The sequence below is a fragment of the Panthera pardus genome, unplaced genomic scaffold (assembly GCF_024362965.1).
Source record: "Panthera pardus isolate Hobbes unplaced genomic scaffold, ASM2436296v1 HiC_scaffold_16, whole genome shotgun sequence".
NCBI lineage: Eukaryota > Metazoa > Chordata > Mammalia > Carnivora > Felidae > Panthera > Panthera pardus.
Window position 1 is genome coordinate 147,435,439 of NW_026526721.1, and position 21,632 is coordinate 147,457,070.

Here is a 21,632-nt window from a genome sequence, read left to right on the forward strand (position 1 = left end):
TCCAGCACTCTCTACTGATAAAGCTCAACATTGAGCTGTAAGGAAGAAATGTTCTAGTATCCCAAGCAAAGCAATGAAGGATAGATCTGAAATAAGGAGGTATTAAGTGATAACTGGCACACCTCCTCTAAATGTAGGAGGGCTTGATCTTTTGCTATCAGGGGCTTTGTGCAAGTATATAAAAGACTTTCCAGAAAAGAATTTTTAGAAATATCCTTAATGAGATGTTATAACTTCTAGGTGGCAATTAAGGATTTAGGCTTTTACTTTTTAAGCCTCCTTTTCTCACAGATCTCTGACCCAATCTGTGGGTGAGATTTTCCTTTTTTTTTTTTTTTTTTTTCCTTAAACATTTCAAGATATTATGGTTCCAGGATCAATCTTGGAAGTTTTGGGTCATCTCTTGTACACTAATCCCTAATTATACATAAGAGGAACCAAAGTCTTTGAAATTAATGGATTTGGGGGCACCTGGGTGGCTCAGTAGATTGAGTGTCCAGCTTTGGTTCAGGTCATGATCTCATGGTTCATTAGTTCAAGCCCTGAATCAGGCTCTGCACTGGCAGTGCACAGCCAGCTTGGATTCTCTCTCTTCTCACTCTGCCCCTCCTCCACTCGTGCTTTCTATCTCTCAAAATACATAAAACTTTTTTTTAATGTTTATTTATTTTTGAGAGAGAGAGACAGAGTGTGAGCTGGGGAAGGGGCAAAGAGAGGGAGACACAGAATCCGAAGGAGGCTCCAGGCTCTGAGCTGTCAGAAAAAAGCCTGACACGGGGCTCAAACTGCCAGACTGGGAGGTCATCACCTAAGCCAAAGTCGGACACTCAACCAACTGGGCCACCCAGGCACCCCTCAAAATAAATAAACTTAAAAAAAAAATTAAAGTAACTGATTTGGGGAAAGTTGGAGTTGCCTTCCTGACCCAGACAGGAGCATCTACAGAACACTTACCTATCTAGCCTGAGGAGAAATAGGTACACTTGATTTTGAGGAGTCTGAGGAGTCTGAGACCTGAAAGGTACAACAGAGGCCAGACAGATAGTCAAACAGATACACAGCCAGCTTTAGTTTATGATGCTTACCTGAAACAACAAAGCCTTTCTGAAAAGCCCAGGGTAGGAGTTTAGATGCAGCCTCTCCAGGAGTGGAAGGCTCCCACAGGCCCAGAAGAGAACACAAAAGTAAGAAATTAAGGGGTCTCATTAGCAGGCACTTGCTTCATCCTGCATTACACTTCTGCTCCTCTTGGAGTCTGTGTTGTTCTATACTTCATTGACTAGGCCAAATTTTGGGAGAAGGGGGTACAGAAAAGATTTAAAAGCAAGATGTTTTCGCTTATAAGGACTGTACTGCAAAAGGAAGGAGGGGAGTGCTCATCAGCAGGAGAGATGAGGACTTCCAATTCTTTACATAGGCAAATTGCACACTCCCTTTGATACTGGATTCAACCTAAGGACCCTCCAAGGTTTTTTTGTGCTCACTGGAGGAAGAGAGGCCTTGGGACATTCAGGCAGGAAAGACGACATTCATCAGGGGAGAGAAATATGGATCTTGTTGTAAGATAACAAACTTTTAGAAGTTTAATACAGAGAACAAACAGGTGGTTGCCAGAGGGAGGTGGGGGGGGTTGGTGAAATAGGTGAAGGGGGGTTAACAGTACACTTAATGTGATGAGCACCGAGAAATGTATAGAATTGTTGAATCATTATATTGTACATCTGAAACTAATGTAACATGGTATGTTAGTTATACTTAATAAAAAATTTATTTTAAAAAAGCTACTTAAAAGGGGGGATACTGAAAACAAAAATTTGAAAAGAAATCCCAAAAGAAAAATATTAGAGATTGATGAAAGCATCACAGAGTTCATTAGTTCAGAGTTTACACTTTAGAAATTGTAACCTGAAACTGGATTTTTCTCTTGAGGATAGGGTCATGGAAGGTGAGACTCTGCTCCCAAACTCCTCCTTAGTCTCTATATGTTCCATGGGGCACTTCACAGTTGAGGGATAACCTCTTCAAGTTTCTGCCATGTCTTGTGTCCTTTTTGCCTCTCAGTTGGAACAATGGGGAAAAGACTCAAAGAGGAAAGCCGCATGGTGGAGGACAGAGCACAAGAGGCTGGTAGTCAAGAGGCGGTCCACTCTCAGCTCTGAAAACAATGTGCTATAGGAATTAGGGCAAATCTCTTCTCCAATCTGGGTCTCAGGAGCCCTATCTATAAAATTAGAGCTGCTCCAGCTCCAGAGCCTTATCAGAAAAATCGAAGAGCTGACAGAGCAAGGATTTGGGGAAAAGGTGAAAAGAATGAGCAGCAGAAGCAAAAGCCCTTGACCTAGTCTCCAGTATTAGCCAGAAGTCAACTGGGGAAGGTGACTCACTCTGGCTCACCTAGAATTGCCCATAATTCCTGGTCCACCACACCCATTTTCCCTCCTTACCTCCTTGGGAAGAGAATTTCTGATAAGTCATAGGTGGACTGCCTTAGTCATCAATTCAGTAGGGGTGATTGCCTGGAGCACAGTCATGTGGATGATTTATTTGCTTCTAGTGAACTAATCTTGTTTGAAAGTTGTAAGAGTCCAGACACACCTAGGTGGACACAGGGGTAGCAGTTTTCCTGTCCCTTGCCTCTACCAAAGCCCAGGTGTGCAACTTTCTGGGTACTTTGCATTGATCAAATCATGTATCTTACACATTCCAACCTCGATGGCCCTTTCGCTGACCTTATCTCTTCTTTTTCACCCTGCTCACATCTGTTACCCACCAGGAGACCTGCTCTGTCCCTTCTCTAATTCTCCAACATCAGATGGCTTAGTGTTCCCCTCTCCCTCGGTGGCTGTAAATCAACATGACCATGATGATGGTGATAAAGACACCACGCATTTTGTCTACTATTATATACAACCGTGGGCCAGCCCTTGTATTATCCCCTTGTTTTATTTAACTGGCACCACCACAATTGCAGGTATTGTACTTCATATTATAATTTTATTTCCTATTATAAATCTATTTTGAGAAGTTACTAGAGAAGGGTTTTACATTCTGGCTTGAAAACCTTCTTTATCACACTGCATTCCTGATGAGAAATATCTGATTAGCTCCAAAATTATCAGCCTTTATCCTGAATTAGAATAAAATGTCTAACTAGTATATGGAATGAATTCACCTCTCTAAATCTCATACCCTCAGACCTTCCCAGAACATTCACATACACATGGGCTCTGGAAGGATAACAGTCCGCAATAAAATAATTCATTTTGGTCCCCCCAGAAGTGACCCTCTCAGGATGAATTTGATTTGACATTCCTTAGCTAACGTCAGCATGTGAGTACCCATTGACTTATCTCATTGGAATTCAACCTTTTGACTAGAGCTATTTTCCTTTCCTTGTTGACTTTACACACATTTTTTTCAGGCCTGTAGTTTCTTTTAAGGCAAAGATTGAAAGATGCATACATCTAGGCTAAAAAGCAATCTGATTTTCTCTCGATGCCCAAAGTTGGCAAACAACATCATCAAATCCTAAGTGGAGAGTGTTGGGGCTTCTCCCTGTGGGTGAGAGTGTCCAAGTGGAGGCTAGATAACCAGCTGCCAGAGGATTCTACAGTGACTAACAGCTGGAAATCAGGATTCCAACCTTGAAACTCTTTATGGACTCTTTCCCAGGTATGGAGAGAGACAAAGCGGACAAGCCCAAACTCCTAAGGCCCTTGTCTTGGCACCTGGTCAGATCCTGTGATCACGGTTTCTCATGTAGATAAACTGTCATCTTAACTAAGCTACAAGTTCCCCAGAGGCAGAGTATACTGTGTTTCTTCTGCTCTAGTCTCTACAGTACGCGGCCTAGAGCTCAACATTTAAGGGGGTTCAATAGCCACCAAATTCTTTTATCCTTTCAATAAGAATGCTTTAAAGTTACCATGAGAAGTAAGTTTTCAGGGTGGGGCCAAGATGGTGGAAGAGCACGGAAGTTTTTTCTGTGTCTCACGTCCATGAAATACAGCCAGATGCCAGATCAACACTAAACCATCCTGCACACCTAGAAAACTGATCTGAGGATTAACACAACAATCTGCACAACCTGAAATATAGAACTCAGCAGGTACACAGTGCAGAGAGGTGAACCAGGGGAGAGAGAAGCCTTGGAGGGCAGGGAGCTATTTTTGCTTGCAAAGAAAGGACAGAGGTGGGGGAGAGTATGGAAAAAGCACCCCCCCCCCAAAGCACCTGGAAAGAAAGTGGAAAAGTGGAAACAGCTACAGGAACTGAACAAAAAAGGGAGAAAGAAGAAAGGAGAGGGTTTAAATTCCATTAAGACTCTATAAACAGAGTCTGAAACTCCACAGCTAGATACCTGGTAGTGCTCTGATGGCAAGGGCAAATCCTCAAGAGCAGAGAGTAAGGTCCGGGGGTCCTTGAGAGAGGTGGCTCCCCTGCTGGGAGGACATTTGGTAGAGGCTGTGCAGCCTCCCCACAGCCAAAGGTCCCAGCAGACCCCAGAGAACAACCACATTCACTGGTACTGGAACAAGGACATTAAGGGGAAAGCCTGGTGCCAGATGTGTGTTGTGACTTACCATAATCCCTGAAATGCTGCTGCAACACAACTGCGTGAACTTTTTCTGGGGCGGGCTTGCATCAGACCTCAGTCTCTGTGCATCGGCAACAGCAAGGTCCAGCGAACGTTCCTGGGTGTGGCCAGCACTCAGCCATTGCTCGGTGAGACCCTCCATCAGAAGGTCTAAGTGGGTCAAAGCCGCAGTCCCTCAGAAGTGAGAGGTTGGGAAACACCACCGCATCTAAGATAAGACCCAGGAGGGAGGTGCTGCCTCACAACCTGACGGCTTGGTCACAGACAGTATAAAAGCAGCAAGTGGACAGAAACCGGAGACAAAGGATGGGTGCAAGATTGCTGATCAGGGAGAACAGAGTTCCAATACTAGAGACTGGATAGCTGGATTACGCCATTTTCACCCCTCTCACGCACGCGCATACACACCTACAAGCGCCACAACAATCTACCCCAGTAAGCTAAGGAGCGCCATCTCGTGGAGAACAGAGCCATTACACTAAGCCCCACCCAAGTGGACCAACCTCACACTTCAGGAACACCACAAGTCTCTCCACCTCCTTAGTTTACGAACTACAAAATGCTTCGGAGTTTGACTTCTAGGGGAAAATGATGTAATTTCACTTGTATTTCAGTCTGTTTGCAGGTCCATTTTTTCAATTTTTTTTCTTTTTCTTGAATACAGAAAGAGAAAAAATTTATTTTTATTTTCAATTTTTATTAAAAATATTTTATTTAATTTTTTCTACTATATTTTTTACTTTTTTGTAAATTTTTCAAATTCTATTTTACTTCCATCATTTCATTCTATTTCATTGCATTCATTTTTTTCTAATTTTCAACGTTTTCATTTTTTTTCCTTTCCCCTTTTTTCTTTAATCTATTAAGCTCCTTTCAACAACCAGACCAAAATGCACCTATGATCTAGCATGATTTATTTGATATGTTTTGATTTGTGTTGTTTTTAATTTTATAATTTTATTTTTTTTTAGCTTGTTAGTTCCTTTTCTTCCCTCAAAATGATGAAACAAAGGAATTCACCCCAAAAGAAAGAGCAGGAAGAAATGACAGCCAGGGACTTAATCAACACAGATACAAGCAAGATGTCTGAACCAGAATTTAGAATCATGATAATAAGAATACTAGCTGGGGCTGAAAATAGATTAGAATCCCTTTATGCAGAGATAAAAGAAGTAAAACTAGTCAAGATGAAATAAAAAATGCTATAACTGAGCTGCAATCTTGAATGGATGTCACGGTGGCAAGAATGGATGAGGCAGACCAGCGAATCAGCAATATAGAGGACAAACTTATGGAGAATAGGACAGAAAAAAGAGGAAGACTAAGGCAAAAGAGCACAATTTAAGAATTAGAGAAATCAGCGACTCATTAAAAAGAACAACATCATGGGGCGCCTGGGTGGTTCAGTCGGTTAAGCGTCCGACTTCAGCCCGGGTCACGATCTCGCAGTCCGTGAGTTCGAGCCCCGCGTCGGGCTCTGGGCTGATGGCTCAGAGCCTGGAGCCTGCTTCCGATTCTGTGTCTCCCTCTCTCTCTGCCCCTCCCCCGTTCATGCTCTGTCTCTCTCTGTCTCAAAAATAAATAAATGTTAAAAAAAAAAATTTTTTTTAAAAAAAGAACAACATCAGAATCATAGGGGTCCCAGAAGATGAAGAGAGAGAGAGAAAGGGGTAGAAGAGTTATGTGAGCAAATCATAGTAGAAAACTTTCCTAACCTGGGGAAAGACAGACATCAAAATCCAGGAAGCACAGAAGACTCCCATTAGATTCAACAAAAACTGACCATCAACAAGGCATATCATAGTCAAATTCACAAAATATTCAGGCAAGGAAAGAATCAAGAAAACAGCAAGAGAAAAAAAGTCCTTACCTACAATGCAAGACAGATCAGGTTTGCAGCAGACCTATCCACAGAAACTTGGCAGGCCAGAAAGGAGTGGCAGGATATATTCAATGTACTGAATCAGAAAAATATGCAGCCAAGAATTCTTGATCCAGCAAGGCTGTCAATTCAAAATAGGAGAGATTAAAAATTTCCCAGACAAAAAAATTAAAGGAGTTTGTGACCACTAAACCAGCCCTGCAAGAAATTTTAAGGGGGACTCTCTGAGGGGAGAAAAGACAAAAACAAACAAACAAACAAACAAACAAACAAAAAACCCAAAAGCAACAAGGACTAGGAAGGACCAAAGAACACCACCAGAAACTCTAACTCTACAAGCAACATAATGGCAATAAATTCATATCCTTCAGTACTCACTCTACACATCAATAACTAAATGCTCCAATCAAAAAACATAGGGCAACAGAATGGATAAGAAAACAAGATCCATCTATATGCTGTTTACAAGAGACCCACTTAACACCTAAAGACAACTTCAGATTGAAAGTAAGGGGATGGAGAACCATCTATCATGCTAATGGTCGACAAAATAAAGCCGGAGTAGCCACACTTATATCAGACAATCTAGACTTTAAAATAAAGACTGTAACAAGAGATGAAGAAGGCTATTATATCATAATTAAGGGGTCTATCCACCAAGGAGACCTAACAATTGTAAACATTTATGCTCCAAATGTGCAAATACCCAAATATATAAATCAATTAATCACAAACATAAAGAAACTCATTGATAATAATACCATCATTGTAGGGGACTTCAACACCCCACTTACAGAAATGGACAGATCATCTAAACAGAAAATCAATAAGGAAACAATGGCTTTGAATGACACACTGGACCAAATGGACTTAACAGATATATTCAGAACATTTCATCCTAAAGCAGTGGAATACACATTCTTCTCCAGTGCACATGGAATGTTCTCCAGAATACATCATATACTGGGACAAAAATCAGCCCTCAGCAAGTACAAAAAGATCAAGATCACACCGTGCATATTTCCAGACCACAAGGCTATGAAACTCAAAATCAACCACAAGAAAAAATTTGGAAAGATAACAAATACTTGGAGACTAAAGAACATCCTACTAAAGAATGAATGGGCTAACCAAGAGTTAAAGAGGAAGTTAAAAAGCACATGGAAGCCAATAAAAATGATAACGCCACAGCCCAAAACCTCTGGGATGCAGCAAAGGCAGTCATAAGAGGGAAATATATAGCAATCCAGGCCTTCCTAAAGAAGGAAGAAAGGTACACAACCTAACCTTATGCGTTAAAGAGCTGGAAAAAGAACAGCAAATGAGATCCAAAACCAGCAGAAGACAGAAAATAATAAAGATCAGAGCAGAAATCGTGCTATTGAAACCAAAAAAAAAAAAGTAGAACAGATCAATGAAACCAGAAGCTGGTTCTTTGAAAGAATTAGCAAAATTGATAAACCACTAGCCAGTTTGATCCAAAAGAAAAAGGAAGGGACCCAAACAAATAAATCAAGAATGAAAGAGGAGAGATCACAACCAACACAGCAGAAATACAAACAATAAGAAATACAAACAATAAGTAATCTGGAAGAAATGGACAAATTCCTAGAAACATATAAACAACCAAAACTGAAACGGGAAGAAATAGAAAATTTGAACAGACCCATAACCAGTAAAGAAATTGAATTAGTAATCAAAAATCTCCCAAAAAACAAGAGTCCATGGCCAGATGACTTTCCAGGGGAATTCTACCAAACATTTAAAGAAGAGTTAACATGTATTCTCTTGAAGCTGTTCCAAAAAAATAAAAGTGGAAGGAGAACTTTCAAACTCTTTCTATGAAGCCAGCATTACCTTGATTCCAAAACCAGACAAAGACCCCACTAAAAAGGAGAACTATAGACAAATTTCCCTAATGAACATGGATGCAAAAATCCTCAACAAGATGTTAGCCAACTGGATCCAACAATACATTAAAAAAATTATTCACCATGCCAAGTGGGATTTATACCTGGGATGCAGAGCTTGTTCAAAACCTGCAAATCAATCAGTGTGATACATCACATTAATAAAAGGAAGGACAAGAACCACATGATCCTCTCAATAGATGCAGAGAAAGTATTTGACAAAATACAGCATCCTTTCTTGATAAAAACCCTCAAGAAAGTAGGGATAGAAGGTTCATACCTCGAGATCATAAAAGCCATATATGAAAGACCCAACGCTAATCTCACCCTCAATGGGGAAAAGCTGAGAGCTTCCCCCCTGAGGTCAGGAACAAGACAGAGATGTCCACTCTCACTACCGTTATTCAACATAGTATTGGAAGTCTTAGCCTCAGCAATCAGACAACACAAAGAAATAAAAGGCATCCAAATCGGCCAGGAGGAGGTCAAGCTTTCACTCTTCTCAGATGACATGATACTCTATATGGAAAACCCAAAAGATTCCACCAAAAAAAACCTGCTAGAACTGATCCATGAATTCAGCAAAGTCGCAGGATATAAAATCAATGCACAGCAATCAGTTGCATTCCTATACACCAATAATGAAGCAACAGAAAGAGAAATCAAGGAATCAATCCCATTTATAATTGCACAAAAACCATAAAATACCTAGGAATAAATCTAACCAAAGAGGTGAAAAATCTATACACTGACAACGATAGAAAGCTTATGAAAGAAATTGAAGAAGACACACACACACACACACACACACACACACACACACACACACATGGAAAAAGATTCCATGCTCCTGGATAGGAAGAACAAATATTGTTAAAATGTTGATACTACCCAAAGCAATCTACATATTCAATGCAATCCCTATCAAAATAACACCAGCATTCTTCACAGAGCTAGAACAAACAATCCTGAAATTCGTATGGAACCAGAAAAGACCCCAAATAGCCAAAGCAATCTTGAAAAAGAAAACCAAAAAAGAAAAGCTGGAGGCATCAAGATCCCGAACTTCAAGCTGTATTACAAAGCTGCAATCATCAAGACAGTATGGTACTGGCACAAAAACACTCAGATCTGTTGCAGGGAGTATGGCCAGAGTCGCAAAAGATGAGTCCACAAACAAAGTGCAGTTAACTGAAGGTCCTCATACTTGAGTGGGAATGAGCCCCAACTCCAGAATGAAGCTTCTTTTTATTAGGATAATTGCTAAAGACTATGTGCATAAAATCAGCTAAGCAAGTGTGTTAATCAATCTAATGGTTTAGCTTTTCAAGGTTGAATTTCAAGTTAATTGGGTTCTATAACACTAGGAAGGGTCAGGTGTGAAGGAGGATCTGGCTCTGGACAATGTTAATGGGTCTAGGTGTTCCTTAGGAGCCACAGCCACGTTCAGCTGTGTAAACATGTCCTAAGGCCTTGCATCTTCTCCAGCCCTTCCAATTTGAAGTCTTTTCCTTTGATGCTTCTCTCCTGTATCTCCCACACAGATCAGTGGAGCAGAATAGAGAACCCAGAAATGGACCCACAAACGTATGGCTAACTAATCTTTGACAAAGCAGGAAAGAATATCCAATGGAATAAAGACAGTTTCTTCAGCAAGTGTTGCTGGGAAAACTGGACAGTGACATGCAGAAAAATATAATTGGACCACTTTCTTACACCATACACAAAAATAAACTCAAAATGGATGAAAGCCCTAAATGTTAGACAGGAAGCCATCAAAATACTCGAGAAGAGAGCAGGCAAAAACCTCTTTGACCTTGGCCACAGCAACTTCTTACTAAACACGTCTCCAGAGGCAAGGGAAACAAAAGCAAAAATGAACTATTGGGACCTCATCAAAATAAAACTTCTGCACAGCCAAGGAAACAATCAGCAAAACTAAAAGGCAACGGACGGAATGGGAGAAGATACTTGCAACAGACATATCAGTTAAAGGGTTAGTATCCAAAATCTATAAGGAACTTATCAAACTCAACACCCCAAAATAAATAATCCAGTGAAGAAATGGGTAAGTATCTCCAAGGAAGACAGCCAGATGGCCAACCAACACATGAAAAAAGGCTCAACATAACTCATCATCAGGGAAATACAAATCAAAACCACAATGAGATATCACCTCACACCTGTCAGAATGGCTAAAACTAACAACTCAGACAACAACAGATGTTGGTGAGGATGCAGAGAAAGAGGATCTCTTTTGTACTGCTGGTGGGAATGCTAGCTAGTGCAGCCACTCTGGGAAACAGTATGGAGGTTCCTCAAAAAATTAAAAATAGAACTATCCTACGACTTAGCAATTGCACTACTAAGTATTTACCCAAGGAATACAGGTATGCTGTTTCAGAGGGGCACCCGCACCCCAATGTTTATAGCAGCACTATCAACAATAGCCAAAGTATGGAAAGAGCCCAATGTCCATCGATGGATGAGTGGATAAAGAAGATGTGGTATATATATATACAATGGAGTATACTCGGCAATCAAAAAGAATGAAATCTTGCTATTTGCAACTATGTGGCTGGAATTAGAGGGTATTATGTTAAACGAAATTAGTCAGAGAAAGACAAATATATGACTTCACTCAGATGAGGACTTTAAGATACAAAACACATGAACGTAAGTGATGGGAAGCAAAAATAATATTAAAACAGGGAAAAGGCAAAACATAAGAGACTCTTAAATGTGGAGAACAAACAGGGTTACTGGAGGGGTTGTGAGAGGGGGGATGGGTTAAATGGCTAAGGGGCATTAAGGAATCTACTCCTGAAATCAATGTTGCACTATATGCTAACTAACTTGGATGTAAATTTTAAAAAATCAAGAAAAAAAAAAAAAAGAAAAACATCAATCAACTACTGATACCACCTGGTGCTAACCAGGTGATGGATTTTCCTCCCCTGGAAGAGATGAAAAGTTATTTTCAAAGACTTTTTTTCAAGGATATTTTTATGATTTATTGCTTCCGTTTTTTTAGAAGAAAAAAATTTAATTCTTGAAAAAAAAAAAGTTAAGTTTTCAGGGATGTGGAGATAGAGTTAAGACATGGTCCCTGTACAAAAGAAACCCGTAACATCCGAGTACAGAAAGACTGACTTTTGATGGAATTTATAATACCGTTATGGTGTTGGCCTATCCATATACCACAGTTATGAGTGATGGAAGTTCAAACAAGGAAACTGTATGTTTTAAGTGGTGACCGACTTAAGAAGAAGGCCTGACCGACAAGATCCTTTGGACCTGGAACTCCAAGGATGACCAGTGTTTTATCAGGTGAAAAGTGAGTAACTAGAAACTCAGATAAGTAGAACACTCCACTCAATGACAACAGAATTCACATTCTTCTCAAGTGCCCATGGAGCGTTCTAACATGGACAGACCATGTTAGGCCATACAACAAGCCTCAAGAAATGGAAAAGAAACAAGGTATAGTCCCATCGGGAAACAACTATTAGCTGTCTATCTTGCACTGCACACAGGGAAGGACTGACTGCTGAACTGCCTGTGGTGATACAAATCTCTCTGCCAATAGAAGGATGGATTTAGGACACGTTCCACAAACCTAAGAGTGCCTGTGCCCAGGTAAGCACCTTCCAGAAATGGCACACTTACTTACTGCAGAGGAGCACTTCAATACCAGCCTGCTGTCTCATGAACTGCACTCATTACTAGGGCTGGTCACTTATGTCAATCCAGCCCAACTTCCAGAAGTTGCTGCCATTATGTGTCCCCTCCGCTAAGTAAAGAAAAGGGTAGGCTTGCCTTCAGAGGACACAGGGTATACTGATGGCAGTTGCCAGGGAAACCTGCCGATTTGGCATTCCTCTGCCATCCAACTAGACCCAATGTACTTTGTTTTAAAGTAGGAACTAGACAAAGTAGTCACTGGGCAGAGTTGAGGGCATTATGGATTGTGTTGATGCATGAACCCATGCTCACCAATTTGGCTACTGACAGCTGGGCAGCATGAAAAGGGTTGACAACGTGGGTCCCGCAAAGGCACAAAGGAAGCTGGGCTGTGTGAAACAGAGCCTTGTGGGGAGCAGACCTATGGAAAGATAACTGGGGTGTACGCACTAAACCTGATGCAGCTGTCCAAGTATGGCACGTGTCCACTCACTCCCCACCCACACTGCCAGGCGAGCATGGAGCAGGTGCACTAGCCTGGGCAGGGCCCTTCTGCTGGAGGAAATGTGGACTCCATGTGATGCAGTAGAATAGGTCCACTGTAAACCAGGATGCAGAGGTCCCGGAAGTATTTGGGAAATAGTAAAAAGATTGCATTTGCCTTTAAAATATTCCGACCCACGGCTGCTGACAAGGACTGTGCCCAGTGCCACCTCAGGCAAGGGCTATTGGGCCACACCCCAAGGCATACTGGACAGACTGCATGCCCTGTTTCTCACTGGCCAATAGATTACATAGGCCCTTTGTATCAGTCTGGAGGATGTTCTACTGTTCTACCAAAATATCAAACGGCCAATGCACACATGAAAAGAAACTCAACGTTATTAGCCATCAGGGAAATGCAAATCAAAACCACAATGAGATACCACTTCATATCCACTGGGATAGTTATAATAAAAAGATGGACAATAACACGTTTGTAAAGATGTGGAGAAACTGGAACCCTCATACATTGCTTCTGGAATGTAAAATGATGCAGCTACTTTAGAAAACAATTTGGCAGTTCCTTAAAAAGTTAAACATAGAGTTACCATATGATCCACCAAGGTGTATATACCCCCAAAATTGAAATCATTAGGTCTCGAGAAAAAAAAACATGTATTTGTTAAATAAATAAAACTTTATTCATAACAGCCAAAAAGCAGAAACAATCCAAATGTCCATCAATTGATGAATGGCTAAACAAAAATGTGAAATATCCATGCAGCGGAGTATTATTTAGCCATCAAAAATTAATGAAACACATATACATGCTACATGTATGAACCTTGAAAACATTATGCTAAGTGAAAGAAACCAGATACAAAGGTCCATGTTACATGATTCCATTTTTATGAAATGTCCAGAACAGGCAAATCTATAGAGAAAGAAGGTAGACTGATAGTCACTGGAGGCTTCTGGGGTAGAGAGGGCAAGGGGAGTGATAGTTAAAGGATGCCAGGGGCACCTGGGTGGCTCAGTCAGCTAAGCATTGGCTCCGGCTCAGGTCATGATCTCATGGTTTGTGAGTTCGAGCCCTGCGTCGGGCTCTGTGCTGACAGCTCTGAGCCTGGAGTCTGCTTTGGACTCTGTGTCTCCCTCTCTCTACCCCTCCCTGAGCTGTGTCTCTCTCTTTCTCCCCCCTTAAAAATAAATGAATAAACATTAAAAAAAAAACAAACCACTAAACTGTAAACTTTAAAGGGGTGAATTTTACCGTATATGAATTATATCTCAAGGTTTTAAAACTCAAATAAGTCATGGAGTTAGAATAAGTGTGATATACTTAATATAGAACAAAGTGGGACTAATCATCTTTATTTGATTGTTTGCTGCAATAATGTTAAGAAAGAAAAGCAGAGCACAAAATTCAATAGATTTCAGTAATTCCTTCTGCAAAAGTTTATGGAGCTCTTACCATCCTATGTTAAGAGCTGCTTCAGAGTGCACAGAGTGTACAAAGTTGACTGGTCCTCAGCTCCTGTCCAAGAAGTTAATGGAGAGGCTTAGAAGAGGACACGGTGGACTGATGACAGCCCAAGCAGGGTTGCTTCTGCTTGTCTACCCAAGCACAGGGCATGTCAAGCGGGCCACCAGGCTTCCAGTTCTGGTTGCTGCAGACAGGCCTTCCTGGAAAGGGAATGACTGGTGAGATGAAGGCTAACAAGCCACCGAGGAGAGAGACACTAGAATAAATTATAGAACAAAATCACAGCTCGATTTCCCAGACAAGAGAGTGGTTGTGCACCCTTCCATCTGGGGCCCCTGACTAAGGAGAGGGAAGGATTGGGCCAGATTTCTCTGGCTCCCAACCTAATCTCAGGACAAGTTCTTCTAGGCAAGGAGGCTGGGGAGGTGATGTATTAAGGAGCCGGAAAACATGAGTCATCGTGCAATAGGTTATATCAGAGATTAAGAAAATGAGGGGAAGGCGAATAACTTTTAAAAGGTACAACCTGGGTGGGAGATGGTCCCACTTCAGCAAAGTGATGAAGGGTAGAGGCACAGTCTAGATGGTGTGAAGTTGATGGAATAATGGGGCCTAGCTTGGTACCAAGTGAAGGAGAGGGGACAGCATCACACACAGAGTGAGCATCATGGCTGACTCAGGTCATAGGAACAGCAATGTGGAAGAGACATGGCCAGGACCACAGGGAGGGGATGAGACCAAAAAGTCTGGGATATAGTGGATACAGCAGGAAGATTCTAGCTTTCCTAATGGAGCAACAGCTATTCCGTTACCTTTTTTATCATTAGCTGCGCCTCCCCGACTCCTTTCCTCTATCAATTTGTGGGACCTGGGGACCTGTGGTTACACAGAATACAAAGCAAAATGCTGGAAATGACCCAAGACAATAAAAGTGCTGGGGAGTGGTGCCTGGGTGGCTCTTGCCGGTTAAGCATCGTACTCTTGATTTCAGTTCAGGTCATGGGCTCACAGTTCACGGGTCTGAGCCCCGCACTGAGTTCTGCGCTGGCAGTTTGGAGCCTGCCTGAGGTTTTCTCTCTCCTCTCTCTCTGCAACTCCCCCTCCCTCTCTCTCTCAAAATAAGTAACTAATCTTACAAAAAAAAGTGCTGGGGAGAGTGTGTTTCAAAAGAGAAAGTAGCATTAGTGTGGAGATCAGGAAAGATTTTACTCACAAAGGTAGTAGCATATGAATTTGAAAGGATGGGAAAGATTTAAAAAACTGTTTCCTGATGACAATAATACTAGTTTGAGAAAGACACAAAAACACAAAGAAAAAATGAAAATCACAAATTATTCTACTACTCAGATAAAACAACCATTAACATTTGAGGGGTATATCTTTCCTCATTTAATGTTATATACATCTATATATCTATTTATATCTGTCTATAAATATCTACATCTATATGGGTATATAGATATAAAAGTACATGTGTTGTGAATATATCATGTATGTACATATAATATATACACACATTTTTATATTTCAAAAAACCCTTGTGATTGATAAGGATTCTGAAAGGGAAACAGAAGAGGAGACAGAGAATAAGCATAGGGAGGGCAAAAAAATGCACTGAACGGCAAGGAAGCATTGCAGAAACAACATGAGCTAAACAGGACTGGGTTCAAATCCTGCCTCTGCCTCAATGGAAACCCATGAAAATTACTTAATTATGTTGATCCCTAGGTTCCTCACGTATAAAATGGGGATAATAATATTTACGTGATAGAGCTGCTTTAATGATCAGAGACGTGGATATGTCAAGTGTATGGCAATGTGCCTAGAGAATGGTAGGCAGTGAGCATATGTGTTGGTGTAGCACAGGCTGTTTGGGTAGCTGCATGTGGTTCTGCTTCCTTCTGGTGTAAAATACTTGCAGGTAAGGGGGAGGCCAGAGACAACTCACTCACTGTAGCCCATGGATCTCAAGGATTCCAGATCCCACTGACTGTAAGAACAAATTCACCAGAAGTGGCAATAGATCTTTTAAAACTGTTTAACAGCACCCCCCGCCCCCGCAATTTCTAGAAAAATCACAACCTGTGTAGTACACTTAACACTCAGCCATCTCACTGCAAGGGATTTCCTTCTTATCAGCCATACTGCATTAGGCAACAGGCCAAGGTTACTAGGTCAGTTTTTTAACAGTTATTTTAATATTCTTCATGCTTGAAAAATTCTTTTGACCCTCATAAGCCAAAGTAGCAGAAGGACTATGATGGCTAGAATCTGACTGCTGATTCACTGAGTGAACTTGGGTCAGGTAGATAATCTTTCTATTTCTCCTGAAACAGGGCAGGCAAGTTACTGTCCCTGAGCAAAAGCATCAGCATATAGAGACAGTGACTCAGGGCCACCAATTTGCGTGAAGTATCTGCATAATCCATTTTTCTCCAAAGCCATAAAAGTAATTGCCCACCCATCTCTGGCGAAGGAGACTATTATCCTTTCTTCACTGTGATTTGGATCTAATTTAGATATCAGCTATATTTATGAGCCCTCGATTCATCAAGCCATGGAGACAGATGGTGCCTTGTAATCAGGATAAGGGCAAAATGACTTGGAGAGCCTGGAGATCAGTCAACACAAACCTATTTGCAGTGCCATTGAGGATGGCAGTATCTCCCAGAAGAGGTACCTCATTCTCAGGGAATGAGCAGACTGTAAAAATGGCCCTAAATCATGGCTGAGAGATATAGAGTAAGGGGAGGAAGAGAAGCAATCACCATCCAAAGCAGTGGGGGAGAAGGGAGGAGGGTTCTGAAAGGGCAACTGTGTAAACAGTGGGTGATCAAGAGAATTAAGAGGCTACAGGAGTCCACAGCCCCCACCTGGATATTGCAGCCCCAGTAGCTGAAATGCAACCTGCGTCACTGAACTGAGGAACTGACCTCTGCAGAGAGACAACAGTGAGTCATTCAGCCAGTATCTACTGGAGGCTTATGTGCAGGACACCACTAGGTTAGCATTGTGGGTGGTACAAAGATACACGTAACAGAGGCTCTCCTGCCAGGGTGCTTGTAACCCAATGTTCACATGTGACCACAGTACTCAACATCATATCGAGTGCCAGGAAGCAGCTAGGGAGCCCATGCAGAAAATTATGTTTATCCCTCCTGGTGGAAAGAGTTGTTTGCCTGGGATAAACAGAAAGCTTTTGCTTCCAGTGATCAATTCTGTTTTTGTATAACCTATTAACATATCTGTGCAAATACAGATCATAAAAATAAGTCAATCTTTTTAGTTATATAGATTATATAAGATTGTAAGTTTTCTAACTTAAAAAATCAAGATATAAAACCAAATATTCTCTACTGAAGGGCATATTTAACAACAAACTATACGGAATATAAAATTATATAAATTTTTTGAAATGTTTATTTATTTATTTTGAGAGAGTGAGTGCAAGCACGAGCAAGCAGGGGAGAATCTGAAGAATCACAGAATCTGAAGCAGGCTGCCCCTCCCCCACTCACACTCCAGAGCCTGGAGCCTGCTTTGGGTTCTGTCTCTCTGCCCCTCCCCCCTCTAAAAAATAAATTATACATTAAAAATTTTTTTAAAAAAGTTTTCCTGTATAAATAATCCTCTTAACATCACTGCATACAGGAGTCAGGCAAATCTGGGCCAGTTTGGTCAGAGCAGAATACCATGAGAGCAAAGGCAGAGTGCCATCCCTGCCTTAGATCTCCCCACAGAGCTTCATAGGGCTGGCCCCTCGTCTTTCAGTCCTCTGCTCAGATGTCATGGGCTGGATGTGGAGAAAGGAGGAAGTTGTGTCAGGGATTTACCCAGGTTTCATATTTGGTTAATGGGATGGATAGCCGTTCCACCAGCCAAGTCAGGGAATTTAGGAGAAAGTGCAGGCTTATTGGGAGGGGAGTGTCCACAGCAGGGGGAAGGAGGGGAAAGAGATGATTAATCCAGTTCACTTATGGACATGTTGTAGAATTGGTGGAATACTGAGGTAGAGATGTCCAACACACAACTGAGTGTAGGGTTCTACAGCTCAGGTAAGAAGTATGGCAGAGAGAGAAGACAGCATCAGTATACAGACGACAGTAAAAAACCATGAGGGTACATGAGATGATCCCAAGAGGAAAAAAGAGAGTAGATGTTCTTCACTATTGTAGTCTCAGTAGTGACAGTAATAGAGACCTGTGGGTTGAGCAAAGAGTGATATGGAAATAACACACATATTTTTTTTCCTCCTAAACCTGGGAGAGAGAAAATAGAAAAATAACTACAGGAAGGATGAAGGAGCTAGGAAGGGACTTTTTCTATAAGTAGAAGAGTCTTGGGTAGGAAAAGCCCATAACAAGAGAGAGCAAACACAATTACAGAGAGAGCAAACAATTGATAGATGAGGTGGCAAGAAATGATGGAATCTAGTACAGGAATTGGTGTTCAGTGGGAGGAAGGCACTCAAGACCAGAAGAAATGACTGAGGTGGATGCAGGTAAGTCCAGATGTGGGAGCAAAGGAAGAGGTAAGAGAAGTTCTCAGTGCTCTCAGTGAAAAGGGTTAGTGGGGATATCAGGGGAATGGAAGGTGAGGCTGAGCAAAGATAAATGAAAAGTGTGACTTAATGGCACAGTTCAGGACATTTAGAGGTCTAGAGAAGAAAAGTGATTTAAGGTTGCATTGCTGGCTAGTGCTTAGGAATATGGCAGCAAGAGGAAGGGGACTGAATTAGAGAGGGGAACTATCATGTACGGAGTGTCTGATATATCCTAAGCACTGTTCTTGGTAAATAGGGTTATTTAGATCTAAATAGGGTTATTTAGATCATACATTGCATCCCTCTAAGGAACTTACTAATATCCCCATTTTGTTGATGAAACATTGAGGTTCCAACAGGCTAAATGACTTGTTTGAGGTCATAATGGTAATAAACATTCAAGGCAGCATTCAAATCCGTGTCTCTCAACTACATGCATGTAGCAGTCCTGGGGACACAGGCCAGTCCCCTTTCCACTCCACCACATTTTTCCCCCTTGGTACTTCTTAAGAAGAATGTTGCTGCCCAAAATAAAATAAAATAAAATAAAATAAAATAAAATAAAATAAAAGGCGGGGGGGGGTGCCTGGGTGGCTCAGTTGGTTAAGCGTACGACTTCGGCTCAGGTCATGATCTCGCTGTCCGTGAGTTCGAGCCCCGCATTAGGCTCTGTGCTGACAGCTCAGAGCCTGGAGCCTGTTTCAGATTCTGTGTCTCCCTCTTTCTCTCTCCTCCCCCTCTCCTGCTCTGTCTCTCTCTTCTCAAATATAAACGTTAAAAAAAAAAAATTAAAAGAAGAATGTTGCTGCCCAGAACAATAATAATACCTAGTGCATTGGTGGAAAAATTAATTCAAGACTAAAATGTTTCAAGTATAGTATTTTTGTTCACCACAGAAAATATCACTATCTAAACACACAAATCCTACTGCCATACTCGTTACTAATAGAAAAATATTTTACATAGTTGAGTGAAACCAATGATATAAAAGCAGGAGACATTGACTTCCCCCCATGTGGAGAGTTTTGAGATTGCATTTTAGAACTACTCTTCCTAAAGGGCAGAGTGATGGACTAGGTACCTCAGACTTAATGTTCTGGCATATATAATTTGTGAAAAAGAGAAACTATCATACCTGAGCAGAACATGGTGGCCTGATACGATTAGCAGCTGCTCCTTCTGGGGGGAGAAATAGCATTTCTCATAAAACACTTGATAGACTTAAATAAGCAGTCCAGGAAGGGGCCCAATTACCTTTTGCCACAGAATCTTGGTTTATTTAAAAGCTCCTACCTAGTTTTAAACAAAACTTTTGGGGCACTGGGTTGCTCAGTCAGTTAAGCCTCTGACTTTAGCTCAGGCCATGATCTCATGGTTCCTGGGTTCAAGCCCTGCATCGGGCTCCATGCTAACAGCATGGAGCTGGCTTGGGATCCTCTCTCTGCCTCTCCCCCACTCTCTACCAAAATAAATAAATAAATAAACTTTAAAACGTTATTAATGTACCTGGGAAGTTTACTTTTGTTTAAAACAAACACCTTAAGTACTATTCCATGAATCTACAAAATGTAAAATGTACAGAGCTGTGGCATATTGAGTAGCCCTGCAGGGCAGTCCTCTAACATGGATTTTAAGATGGTCTGGGTCCCTGACGATTCTGCCTGGGAACTGCTTTGTAAGAACTATCGTTGCTTCAAAATAGTGGTTCTTGTCAAGGAGGTAGAGGGATGAGGCCACTGCATGTGGCAGCCTTCCATATCCTTAAGACCACAGATACGGCTTCAATACAAATAATATAATGAGCTAAACACTGAATGGGTTTTAACTTTCTGATATTCCCTTTCTAACCATTCTACTACACTATCATCTACCTCAAATATATTCTAACTATTCTGGTCAACATCCTACTCCCAAACCTTCAAGGGCCACCTGATAGAATACTGTGCAACTTCTTTAATTAGCATTTAAAGTCCTTCCCAATGTAGCTTAAGCCTACTTCCCATCATTCTGATTCTGCTTTAGTCACAAATTTTGCCATTTCCCCATTCACTGTCCATGCGAGAGCTACAATCCCATAGTCTACTGCTATTCCTCTGCCCACTGTTTTCTCTTTCTGGAATAGTCTCCCCATTTATTTACAAGCTAGTCATTCTTCAAAGCTTACTCACTCAAACCCCAGCCCCAAGAAGCCTTCTCTGAAACTGCTCGCTCACTGTATCTACCTGAGGCTGTGTTGAAACCACTTACCATAGACTGTTTTTAGTGTTTTTCTGTATCTTTTCATTCTACCTAATCAGACTGTAAATCATCTCAGGGAAAGAACTAAGTCTTTAACTTCTAAATCCAGTACAATACCCAACAAAATATACACACCAAGAAATATAATTGCTGAAGGTGACTTTGAATTCTGGTTTTAAAATTTCTGTAGCTATTACCAATTTTCTCAAAATTTTAGAAAAAATTCCATAAAGATCACAAAGTAGTTTTAAGAATATAAAAAAGAGTAGTGTAGCTTTAAACTGGGTCTCAGCTTAAATAGACGTGAGTTTAGAAGCGCATTTCTCCTACAGGAGATACGATTGATCGTGTGTAAACCTCTACTTAGAACATAAGTTACAAAGGCTCTCCAAAGGGCAGAAATTAGCAAATTAGGCAGACACTTCTTGTGCTGTCTTTCCTTCTATAAATTACAAGTAGGTCAGTTTAATGCATGAGAACCCAAATAATTTTTTAAAGTCTTCTGCATCAATTATACTTCTAAATGACAGAGTAAGGAGAATAATACATGATGTACATTTGCTATCAATTAGGTCTGCATGATGAAAGACGTAATGGTTTTTCAGCTGTCACTGCTGTTTTCTTGTAACACAACACGGAAAGAAGTATAACAGAATAACCTCCATTAAAAAATCTTCTGCATTGATTATTTCAGATATTTATCATTATCATTTACCAAGATCTGGCTTCTATATACCAATCAGAAAGAGATAATTTCTCATACAACTAGGGCAGGGTCTGCCTCTTTCCACACAATGCGCACAGCACAG

General features: G+C 41.1%; 1 protein-coding gene across 1 annotated transcript in view; it reads right to left on the bottom strand.

The window, feature by feature from the left end:
* Positions 1-17,556, bottom strand: part of ACKR2 (atypical chemokine receptor 2) — a 52,457-nt gene extending 34,901 nt beyond the window's left edge. The window contains exons 1-2 of the mRNA XM_019418874.2: positions 14,031-17,556; positions 955-1,014 (exon numbers count right to left, since the gene is read on the bottom strand). The gene's annotated coding sequence lies outside the window, so the exon portion shown is untranslated. The remainder of the gene's footprint in view (positions 1-954; positions 1,015-14,030) is intronic.
* Between the last annotated feature and the right edge of the window lie 4,076 nt (positions 17,557-21,632).